Genomic DNA, 12,430 nt, shown 5'->3' on the forward strand with positions numbered 1-12,430 from the left:
ATCGGTGTCTACAGTGACTGCTTTGAGTATTGTATTGCTACATTGTGCCGCATTGACTGTTGTCCTTGACGGCACTGTTGGGTTTCGTGCTAGGTCTATTCTAGCAGGAAACCCAACAGTGTCATCGGGGTGTACAGTGACTGCTTTGAGTATTGTATTGCTAAATTGTGAAGCAGTGACTGTTGTCCTTGACGGCACTGTTTTTTTTTATCAACAGTGGACAAAGTCCGAACACGTTGGCGTTCGATCAAGGACCGCTTCAACAGTGATGTTCGTGCTGAGGGCCAGGTTCGCAGTGGATCTGCGTCAAGGACCAGAACTAGATACCGTCACTATCACGCGTTGCAGTTCCTAAGACCGGTCCTTGCCACAAGATCGTAAGTATTATACATTTTGGGTTTTTATTTTTATTAATCTGTGTTTTTCTAATCCACAGCTGATGCTTCTTGTAAAGGCATGGTAGTAATGATTTTCCTTTCTTCCACAGCACCTGGAGCAGCACCCTGCAACCTGGCCCTGGAGCGGTCCTTCCTCGGACGTCCTCTGACCCGTCCCAGCCATCCGACAGCCAGGAAGCACCTTGCAGGTCCCACACACACACAGCTGGTGACCAGGAAGCTGGGCCATCAGGTGTTCCCCTGTCCCAGGTCTCTGCCACTGGTTATGCGGGCACTACCCGCCAGCGGCAGAGGGCCTTGGACAGGAATGTCTTGCCCGAGTTTATGCATTTGAGCGAGACATTTAATTCCAGCCTCAAGTCACTGTCCGACAGAGTTGAAAGCGGTTTTGCACTGATGGAACGTGGTTTTAACCACTTTGAACACCGCTTCAATTCTGTAGAACAGCGCCTTGACCGTCTGGAGGCCGACCTCAACAGACCAGCACACCATTTTTTTAGTAAGATTGAAAAGGGCATGGCGGAACACCTTAGTCCTGATCAACAGCTGAATGTGCTGCAGGCCTGCAACAATGCTTTCTTGCAGGCTATGCAGCATAATCGGTACGGTCAGCAGTCAGTGGTGTCCTTTCCACCTGTGCCACCATTGACTCGCTTCACCTCACTACCGACTTGTGCTGCATACCACTGCACGGACACCTCTCTTCAAAGGCTGGACACCCACCGTTACACCACCACAAGTCTGAGTGCAGCTGGTCACTTCACCGACACCACCATGGCAAGCGCTGCTCCTGTCTGGAGCACCACCGCCAATCCCATGCATGCGTGGAGCTCAGCCACCACTAGGCAAACATGGAACAGCCCTGCCGCTACAACAACATGTAGTAGCCCTGCCACCACCACTCTGCAAACCTGGGCCATCACTGCCGCCACCAGTCCTCCTGCAAGGACGAGCACTGACCAAGAAGAGCAGCATCAGCCACCTCAGCAGCAGCAGCCAACTCAGCAGCCGCCACCTCAGCAGCAGCAGCCACCTCAGCAGCAGCCGCCACCTCAGCAGCAGCAGCAACCACCTCAGCAGCAGCCGCCACCTCAGCAGCAGCAGCAACCACCTCAGCAGCAGCAACCACCTCAGCAGCAGCTGCCACCTCAGCAGCAGCCGCCACCTCAGCAGCAGCCGCAACCTCTGCAGCAGCAGCCGCCACCTCAGCAGCAGCAGCCATACCAGCAGACGGGGGACCTACATTCCATATTTGCCCCTACTTCAAGGCGAAATCAATCAAGGCGGGCATTGGGCCAAAGTCGGTCCAGGCACACAAGCCTACGGCGACATGCCATTACAACTAATGTAACTGAACAGATTTCCTCTCCTACAAGTGTTCCAAGTTTAATTCCCTTAACTGGACTACCTTCCCCCACAAGTTTTGTTGCCCCTTCCCCTCAAACACCGTCTTCAACTGCAAGTGTTGCATATTCCCTGCACACCCCCAAATTGAAACCATCTGCCCCCAAACGCCGTAAAAAATAATTTTTAATTTTTTTTTTTGTGATAAAAAATAAATTTACATTTGTGGTTCACCATTAATAAGTTTCATTAATGTTGTTTGCGCCGCTCACACACACTGATGGGTAAATACATGTTAAAAACCAACCCAAGGGCTAGTATAGTCATATGTGAAATAACATGGACTAGTATAGTCATTCCAAGGCCTAGTGTAATAACTCTAGTTTTACCAAATAGAATCTGGTTTCATGAAAAACAAATTGTTGAAACTTGTCTAAAAAATAAAGTTTCTTTCTATTTTCACCACTTTGTTTTTGGTGAAACAAGATGCTAGTTGTTTAAAATGCTAGTTGTTAAAAATCGAGTTATTACAGTAGGCCTTGGTATGACTATACTAGGCCGTGGTATTTCACATATACTACTAGCCCCAAGGCCTAGTATACTCATATTTGAAATACCACGGCCTAGTATAGTCATTCCAAGGCCTAGTGTAATAACTCTAGTTTTACCAAATAGAATCTGGTTTCATGAAAAACAAACTGTTGAAACTTGTCTAAAAAATAAGTTTCTTTCTAGTTTCACCAGTTTGTTTTTGGTGAAACAAGATGCTAGTTGTTAAAAATCGAGTTATTACAGTAGGCCTTGGTATGACTATACTAGGCCGTGGTATTTCACATATACTACTAGCCCCAAGGCCTAGTATACTCATATTTGAAATACCACGGCCTAGTATAGTCATTCCAAGGCCTAGTGTAATAACTCTAGTTTTACCAAATAGAATCTGGTTTCATGAAAAACAAACTGTTGAAACTTGTCTAAAAAATAAGTTTCTTTCTAGTTTCACCAGTTTGTTTTTGGTGAAACAAGATGCTAGTTGTTAAAAATCGAGTTATTACAGTAGGCCTTGGTATGACTATACTAGGCCGAGGTATTTCACATATACTACTAGCCCCAAGGCCTAGTATACTCATATTTGAAATACCACGGCCTAGTATAGTCATTCCAAGGCCTAGTGTAATAACTCTAGTTTTACCAAATAGAATCTGGTTTCATGAAAAACAAACTGTTGAAACTTGTCTAAAAAATAAGTTTCTTTCTAGTTTCACCAGTTTGTTTTTGGTGAAACAAGATGCTAGTTGTTAAAAATCGAGTTATTACAGTAGGCCTTGGTATGACTATACTAGGCCGTGGTATTTCACATATTACTATACTACTAGCCCCAAGGCCTAGTATACTCATATTTGAAATACCACGGCCTAGTATAGTCATTCAAAGGCCTAGTGTAATAACTTTTAATGGAGCAGATTACATTCATCCACTCAATGCTGACTTGTATTCCCCATGGACTTTCATTGGGGTTGGGTTTTGAGTGTTGTGTTTTGAGAAAATCACATACTTTGTTTTAAACTATTTGCACAATTTTATCTTGAAAAAAAATGGTTTCCTGATTCATGGCCTGCAGCTTTGCTCATTCCAATATATTTCACGCAGACTAGCAATGCTGCATTTTAACTCGTATGTGTATTTACCTGCCCAGGTGTGTGAACATAACAAAATTCAGTTATACATGGGAAGTTTTTTAATTAATCGGAGTTTAAAAAATATAGTGCACTCAGTAATGGTATCAAATAAGGATTTTTATTACCATAAACAACAACATTACACCATTTCATCTTGCCAGTGCACCCGTCCTACATCAGAAATAAAGTAGGCCGCAAATTTGTCCCTCATTTGGCCAACTTCAACGGATGACCTGAGAGTGTGCTGAGTGAATTCAGGCAATGGGTTAGGAGCATCATCGTCCAGTTCAAAGGTCGGGTGCTCTTTAGCCATCACAAAGTTATGTAGAACCACACAGGCCTTCACCACCTCATCGACTGTTTCAAGTTTAAGATTAATGGCCGTGCCCAGAATTCGCCATCTGGAAACAAGAATCCCAAAAGCACACTCGACAGTTCTTCTGGCCCTGGTCAGCCTGTAATTAAAAATTTTTTTGGTGTGGTCCAAGTCCCGGCTGGAGTAGGGTTTCAGTAAGTTTCCGCACATTTGAAAAGCCTCATCGCCAACCATTACAAAGGGCAGTGGCGGAGCTTCGGTGTGAGGAAGAGGCCGTGGCATAGGGAAATTAAATTGGTTGCCATACAACCTCCGGCCCATGTCTGAGTTTTTAAAAGCCTGCGAGTCATTACCACGGCCAAATGCTCCAATGTCCACTGCTACAAACATACATCCGGCATCCGCAATTGCAATGAGTACTATTGAAAAGTACTTTTTGTAATTATAGTACTCAGATCCCGTTCTTTGGGGTTTGATGATCCGTATGTGTTTCCCATCAACAGCTCCCAAACAGTTGGGAAAATTGCATACTGTCCAGAATTTGTCAGCAATTTCCATCCACTTTTCAGCGGTGGGCAGGGGCATAAATTCTGGGCAAAGAACATTCCAGAGAGCCCGGCAGGTGTCAGCAACAATTCCAGACAAGGTAGAGATTCCAATACGGTACTGGAAGTGTAGTGAGGATAGGGTTTCTCCAGTCGCCAGGAATCTGTGAACAGACAAAGAAGTAAAATTAATATTTATGTATATTATTTTTAAAAACTATAAAAAAAATATTAGTACATTCACGAAAACTAATTACCCAAGGTTTTGAATACTAAATTTACAAAAAAAAACATCAGACCACACCCCTTTGTTTTTAAAACATACCGTAATGTCACCAGTAGCCGTTCCTCAGGAGGAATCGCACGACGGAGCTGTGTGTCCTGTCTCCGGATGGATTGTTGGACACGAGCAAGCAAATCCATGAAACTTTCGTGGGACATCCGGATATAATCAGTAAATTTCTCCGGGTTTGCACGTAGCTCGCTGTAGAGGGTGTGGTATGCCCCACGGCTCTCCCGGAGTTCAACAATCGGATGTATCCACATACGCCGCCGTCTTCGCTGCCTCTCTCTCTTCCTTTGTTCATGGCAAGCAACTGCATACGCCTGAGCCATCGCGATGTCCAAATCCAAGTTGAAGTGAAAACTCTTCCAGCGCAGATCCATGGTCACGAGAAGAATCAAGCAAATGTGAAGAATACTGTAGACAGGGTGTATATATATTAACATACCACACCCACAATGAAGTCCCATTGGTCTTGTGTGTTGTTGAATGGTTGTTTTTTCTTTTTTGTGGGGTTTTTCCAAAATCTGTAAAAAAACGCAAACGCACAAAAAACGCATACAAACGCGCAAAAACGCTGCGTTTTTTTCCTGCATGCGCATTAAAATGCTGGAAAAAAACGCAGCGTTTGTATGCATTTGTATGCGTTTTTTTAATGCGTTTTTTTGCGGGAAAAACGCGCTGCAAAAAAAAGCAAGTGTGAAACTAGCCTAAGCCGCAACCCCTCTTTTGCACATTCTGCCAAACCCCTCTTTTGCACTGTATGTAACCCCTCTTTTGCACATTCAGCCAACCCTTCATTTGCACTCTATGCAACCCTTCTTTTGCACTCTGCAACCCCTTTTTTGCACACGCAGTCAACACTTCGTTTGCACTCTATGCAACCCTCCCTTTTGCACTCTGCAATCCCTCTTTTGCACACTCTGCCAACCCTTCATTTGCACTATATTCATCCCTTTTTTTGCACTCTGCAACCCATCTTTTGCACACTCAGCCAACCCTTCATTTGCACTCTATGCAACCCCCCTTTTTCACTCTGCAACCCCTTTTTTACACTCAGCCAACCCTTCAATTGAACTCTATGCAACCCCTCTATCTTTTAACACCCCCTCCCATCTTTGTATGGCCCCCATCACAACAAAAACAACACTACCCATGGTCCCCCATAATGGCAGCCTCCCCTACAATGAAGGGGGGGTCAGGGGGGCTTTTCAGCATCCCTACATACCTGAACGAGAATGATGATTCTCTCCAGATCCATCTTGTATCTTGTCTCTGCAAGCATGTAGTGATAAACTTCATAGTGATAAACAGGAAGTACATGGTAGTGTCTTATTAAAATATGGCATTCCGCAAAAATGGTCTTCACGGTGTACCGCAAAATCAACACACTGGGCAAGCTTCTGTTGTTTTTGCGGCCCCATTCATTTTCAATGGGGGCCGTATCCGGAAGCCATGAAGAAAATCGAGCAAGCTCGATATTTTTTCACTGCTGTAAATACGGCCCTCCCGGCCATACAGCACATGGCACCCCTACAATTTTTAGCTGCCCGTTTTTGCGGCCCCATAGAAATCTATTGGAGACGCAAAAACTGCCCGCAAAAACAAGGCAAATGTAAAAGTAGCCTAAGACAGATGATCAGACATAACACAAAAGAAATTGCTTGAATACCTGATTAGTACATTCTGTCTGACCATTGGTCTGTGGGTATTATGCAGATGAAAAGGACAATCCAATATTAATATTATTTTAGGATATCATCTAGAATTTAGAATTAAATGGAGTTCCTTAGTTGGAAAGAATATTTTCTCGAATTCCATGATGAAAAACAATGTTTGATGAATTGCTTACTTAAGGCTTGTGGAATTGATAACTTTGAGGGACAATGTGACAATGTTTTCTGAATCTGTCACCCACCACCCAAATATGAGCCTTTCCTTTGAAAGATTGCAGGTCAGTAATGAAACCCATTAAGGGAAGGTCCAGGAACTTTTAGGAATAGGTAAGGAAGGACTGAAGAAGCACGACTGGATGTGTTTGAGGCATTCTTGGTCAAGCACAAATTTCATACGCAATCATGTAGTCCCTACAATACCAAACAATGGATGGCCACCAAAAATTTGTGGTTACTAGTGTTGAGCATTCCGATACCGCAAGTATCGGGTATCGGCCGATATTAGCTGTATCGGAATTCCGATACTTAGTTCCGATACTTTTTTCATATCGAATACCGGAATCGGAAGTTCCCATAATGCTAGGAGCCCGCTCGATTTGATTCAGCCAATGGGGATCCTCAGAAGTGTGGGCACATCCTGTTAGGCATGTTAACTACTGGCATGGCTGTGATTGGCTGCTGAAATGATGTCATGATGCACTATAAAAAGCGCTGCAGCCGCCATTTCTGGTCACTCTGCTGTGAATTCAGTTAGGGACAGGCTGCTGTTGAAGACTGTGAGGGACAGTTAGAAATAGCGATTCCACAAAACATATAGTGCTTAACCCAGGCTACATAAACCACCACTGTAGCTTGCTTTTCCCTAGCAGCGCTGTTTTCACAGCTGTCTGCAAGGGCTGTGTGAGTGCAGACCCACGCTGTGTAGTGTGTCCTGCAGGCACGTCTGCTTGTAGGCCGGCCAGCGTGTGTCTCTGCCTCATACACATTTTTCTTTTATTGCTGCTTTTTTTTTCTCCTGTATAGTGTGCTTCCATACGTATCCATATACGTTGGTTGCAAACACTAAAGGAGTGGACAGCGGAGCCTTTCAGCAGCCTTTCAGTGCTATAGCCCATTTCTCTGCACTGTTTTTGGCTGTCTGATAGGTCTCTCTGTGTGTGAGTGCAGCTCACGTTGCAGTGTGTTCTACAGCCACCGCTAGCTGTAGTCCGCTCAGCGTGCGTCACTGCCTCATACATAGTCCTTTTTTGCAGCTAATTTAGCCAGATTTTTGCTCCTATATTAGTGTGCTTCCAACCGCATTCATTGTCATTGGTTGGTTGCAAACACTATATAGGATTAGATAGAGGAGCCTTTTTGCTGGCTTGTGCCCTTCAGGGCCAGCCAGGCTAGTATCACCCTATTTTTTGGAGCCTCATCAATTGCATTGTAGGTTAGCTTCCTGCATTGTAATCGCTCCAAAAAGTTTGTGATACTATAGCTTTCAAACTTTGGTCACATCCTTTCCTTTCCCCCCACCCAAAAAAAAGGAAGTAAAGTTCACCAAACACTCCACTTTACAGTTGTCTAGGCCACATTAGATCATATTAAAGTGTAGTACACACTCTTAGCCAAATTAGTGTTTCTTATACTGGTTAGCAGGTGTTCAGGAATAAGAACACTAAGCCACCCCTTTTTTACTTTTCTGCCTATCTTTATCAGTCTACCAAGATGAAGAAGGCAGGGAGTAAGGCACGTGGTCGTGGCCGTGGAGTTTCAGCAGGGAGAGGACGGGGGGATTCAGCAGGGAGAGGACGTGGGGATTCGGTGTCTGCTGCGGCCACCAGTGACCCGGCATCCCCCACTTTTACCAGGCAACAGTCCTTCATGCGCAGCTTTGTAGGACCTCGCCGTACCCCACTGCTGCGTGACGAACAAATTGAAGCCGTTGTCGGATGGATGGCAGCTAACGCATCCACTTCAATGACTTCCGCATCCTCCCAAGGCCAGAGCACTGAAGAGCAACCATCTGTCTCTTCACCACCTGCCAAATTGCCCAGGCAGTCTGAGAGCCCTGGACAGGAGCCATCTCAATCTTTACTTCTGTTCTCAGAATCTGTTGGCTTGGAAAGAGGTGGCCAGCCAAGCAGCATTCTAGAGCGTGAAGAAGAGGGAGTATGCAATGATGCGCAACTGCTTTGTCCCTCTGAATCTGAAGAGGCGGGTGGGCCAGTGCCTATTGTCAGCACACCTCAGTGCTCATCTGATGATGATGAGACTCAGTTGCCAATTTCTGGAGCGTACGGTGCTGGCGAGACAACCCAGGACCAGCCGGTGCTTGAAGAGGGGAGTGGAGATGATGAGGTCCTTGACCCATCATGGCGTCAGCCACAGGAAGGTGGTGGGAGCAGCTCTGAGGAAGAGATTCCCCGAACGGCCAAAAGAGGAGGGAGAGGGCGGGGGCAGACTTGGTTGCCTGTAGCCTCCACTTTGGCACCCGTGAGGAGCAATCCTCTTCCAAAACACAAAACGGGCGCTCCCAGGACTTGCAGTGCGTGGTCTTTTTTTGACACAGTTGCAGATGACATTTGCTTTGTCAAATGCAAGCTGTGTCATCAGAAAGTGAAACGAGGAAAAAATGTGACCAACCTCAATACCACAAATATGTGGAAACATGTGCGTACCAAGCATGAGGTGGAGTTACACAGACACACTGAAGATGTAGGCCAACCTTCAGCAGCACCTACCACCTCTTCAGCTCATGTTGGGGCCTCTTCCTCCAGCTCACACACAGCTGGTTCGGCTTCCTCACTGGAAAGCCATGGGAGAACCACTGCCACTGTTGTCCAGAGACCCAGTGAAATTCCACCCACTGAACCACGTTCGCAGTCATCAGCACACTCCCAGGCCACTCACCAGCAATCGGTAGCACAGGCATGGGAGAAAAAGCGGCCATACTCGGCAAACCATCCCCGAGCACTGGCTCTGAATTGCCAAACTACTGGCCCTTGAGATGCTCTCATTCAGGCTGGTGGAGACTGACACCTTCCGGAACTTTATGTCATTGGCAGTTCCACAATACAATGTGCCCAGCCGCTTTTATTTCAGCAGGCAAGCTGTCCCTGCCCTGCAAAAGCATGTGGAGGGAAAAATTAAAAATGCGCTACTAAATGCCGTCAGTAGCAAGGTCCACCTGACCACCGATGCGTGGACCAGTAGCCATGAACAGGGACGATACCTTTCCCTCACTGCCCATTGGGTCAATGTTGTGGAGCCAGGTACAGATCTGGAGAGTGGCTCTGTACATATTCTGCCAACTCCAAGGATTGCAGGAATGCAGTCTGTACATATTGAGTCCTCCTCCTACTCTAGTTCCTCGGAATCAGCACTGCGTGAGCCTGTTAGGCCAGATATGAGCACAGGTGTGGCCAAACGTCAACAGGCCGTCCTTAAATTAATTTCTTTGGGGAATCGGAGCCACACAGCACAGGAGCTCTGGAATGCCATCAAGCAGGAGAGCGATGTGTGGTTTGTGCCAGCGAATCTCCAGCCAGGTTTGGTAGTGAGTGACAATGGCCGAAATCTAGTGGCAGCTCTGGGCCTAGGCAACCTCACTCACATACCATGTCTGGCACACGTGCTCAATTTGGTCGTGCAGAGCTTTCTGAGGGACTATCCGGATCTTGATGCACTGCTGCACAAGGTTCGCCTAGAGTGTGCTCACTTGCGGCGTTCCAGCATGGCAAGATCGTGCATTGCATCTCTGCAACGCCGATTCCGCCTGCCAGAACATTGCATCATATGTGACCTCCCCACCAGGTGGAATTCAACGTTACATATGTTGGAGCGGTTGTGTGAGCAGCAGGCAGCAGTAATGGAGTACCAGCTGCATCAGGCGCAAACAAGTCGCACTGTGCGCCGGACACACTTCACCACCACTGAGTGGGCCACTATGAGGGACATCTGCCAAGTTTTGCGTGCCTTCGATGACTCCACGCGGATGGCCAGTGCAGACGATGCACTAATCAGCATGACTGTCCCCCTCATCTGTCTGCTTCAAAAAACCTTACAAGCACTAAGTGAGGAGGTTTTTGAAGAGGTCGAGGATGAGCAGTCAGAAATGCCATCTGCTTCTGGCAAGTCTGCGCAACGTGCTTCCACACAAAGGCCCAGGCAGGGGACACTTAGTGAGGAGGATGGAGGAGGAGGAACACATCTCTCCAGAGGAGGGAGGTACACAAGGCTCTAGTAGTCAGTGTGTACAGCGAGGGTGGGGTGATGCTGAGCAGGCAGAGATGCTGCCTCAAGCTGGGGACAGCGTTTCCGGTCCAGTTGGCAGTCTGCAGCACATGGTTGATTTCATGTTGCAGTGCTTGTTAAATGACCGCCGCTTCGCCAACATTCTCCACATGGCTGATTATTGGGTGTACACCCTCCTAGATCCTCGCTACCGGGACAACTTACAAAGCCTCATACCACAGTTGAACCGGGAGTGAAAAATGCGTGAGTACCAAGAAACACTTGTGCAGGCCATCATGTTCTCCATTCCCCCCACAAGTGTTGCTGGTAGTGCTTTTCAAAGCAGCCATGTGGGTAGAGGCAGTGGAGGAAGCTCTGCACAAAGAGGTAGCAGAGGCAGTGCCGCAGGACAAGGCAAGGCCAGTATGGCCCAAATGTGGAAAAGTTTTGTGGGACCGCCACAAACGGCTACACCATCACAGATGGCTCCAGTCAGCAGGAGGCAACGTTTCCGTCAGATGGTGACAGACTACTTGTCGTGCCCTGTTAGTGTTCTCCCAGACGGCTCTTCCCCGTTCAAGTATTGGGTCTCTAAGCTGGATACATGGCCAGAGCTTAGCCAGTATGCATTGGAGGTGCTGGCTTGCCCTGCTGCCAGTGTATTATCGGAACGTGTCTTTAGTGCTGCAGGTGGTGTGGTAACAGACCGTCGCACGCGACTATCCGCCGATAATGTTGACCGGCTTACTTTTGTGAAAATGAACAAGGCCTGGATCTCACCTGAATTTGCCAGTCCTCTTCCAGAATAAATAATTGGCTGGCAACAGGATCCAGGTCTCCTGTTGTGTTCATGTTTCTATGACCTGAACTTTATTTTCCTGGGCTACAGCAACGCCCGTTGTTGCTCAGAAGTGCTGTCCACACAGACAAAACACTCGCTCATGTGTAAGTGGGGTTCGGTAACGTCAGCTGATCCCCTGCTGTGTGTACGGCAAACTCTCCTGCTGCCTACAACTTCTGACTACCTCTGATTTAATATGTTCTCTGATTTGCCCTCTGTCTCCACTCTGTTATGAGTATTTCCTCCAGCCTACAACACCGCCTGTTTCTGCTCTCAAGTGCCGTCTGCACAATCCACACTTGTTCCTGTGGTACCTGGGTCCTGTAACATCTGCTCATCTCCAGAGTTGTAATTGAAACTGCAAGGAAATAAAGCGCAATAGGGTCTTATCTGAGAAAACCAAGATATCAAATAGTAATTTATACTCACCATATGTAGGAGAGTAACAAGCATAAAGAAATGCGGTCAGCTTGCTGCACATCCAAATGACCACGCTGTGGCCATAAATCTTCAGATTCACTAGTAGGACTTTTATGGATTAAAACGTGCGCTGCCAGACCATCAATCCTCACAAGTGTTGTATTTAATATATTTATTTCCCAACGCGTTTCGAGGTCATAAAACCTCTTCCTCAGGGGATGACATGTACCTATCTCCAGAGTTGAGCACGGCAATGTCTCCTGCTTTGTCTACATTCCCACTACTTGTAGTGGAAATGTGGACAGAGCAGGAGACATTGCCTGACTCACCTCTAGGGAGAAGCTGCTGTTACAGAACCCCAGTAACACAGGAACAAGTGTGGGTTGTGCAGACGGCATTTCAGAGCAGCAACTGGCGTGGTTGGAAGTCAGAGGAAATACTCAAAACAGAGTGAAGACAGAGGCCTAATTGGAGTACGTTGACAGTTAGTAGTAGTCTAGAAACAATCGCAAACTGCCACCAAGTAGGCCTTGGCCTACTACCTGATTTTCCCTGGGCTCCGACACCGCCAGTTGGTGCTCAGAAGTGCTGTCCGCACAGACAAAACACTCGCTCATGTGTAAGTGGGGTTCGGTAACGTCAGCTGATCCCCTGCTGTGTGTATGGCAAAGTGTCCTGCTCCCTCCACAGTCAAACAACCTCAGATTTAC

Source organism: Dendrobates tinctorius, unplaced genomic scaffold, assembly GCF_039654945.1.
Source record: "Dendrobates tinctorius isolate UK_male_01 unplaced genomic scaffold, ASM3965494v1 ptg000030l, whole genome shotgun sequence".
Taxonomy (NCBI): Eukaryota; Metazoa; Chordata; class Amphibia; order Anura; family Dendrobatidae; genus Dendrobates; species Dendrobates tinctorius.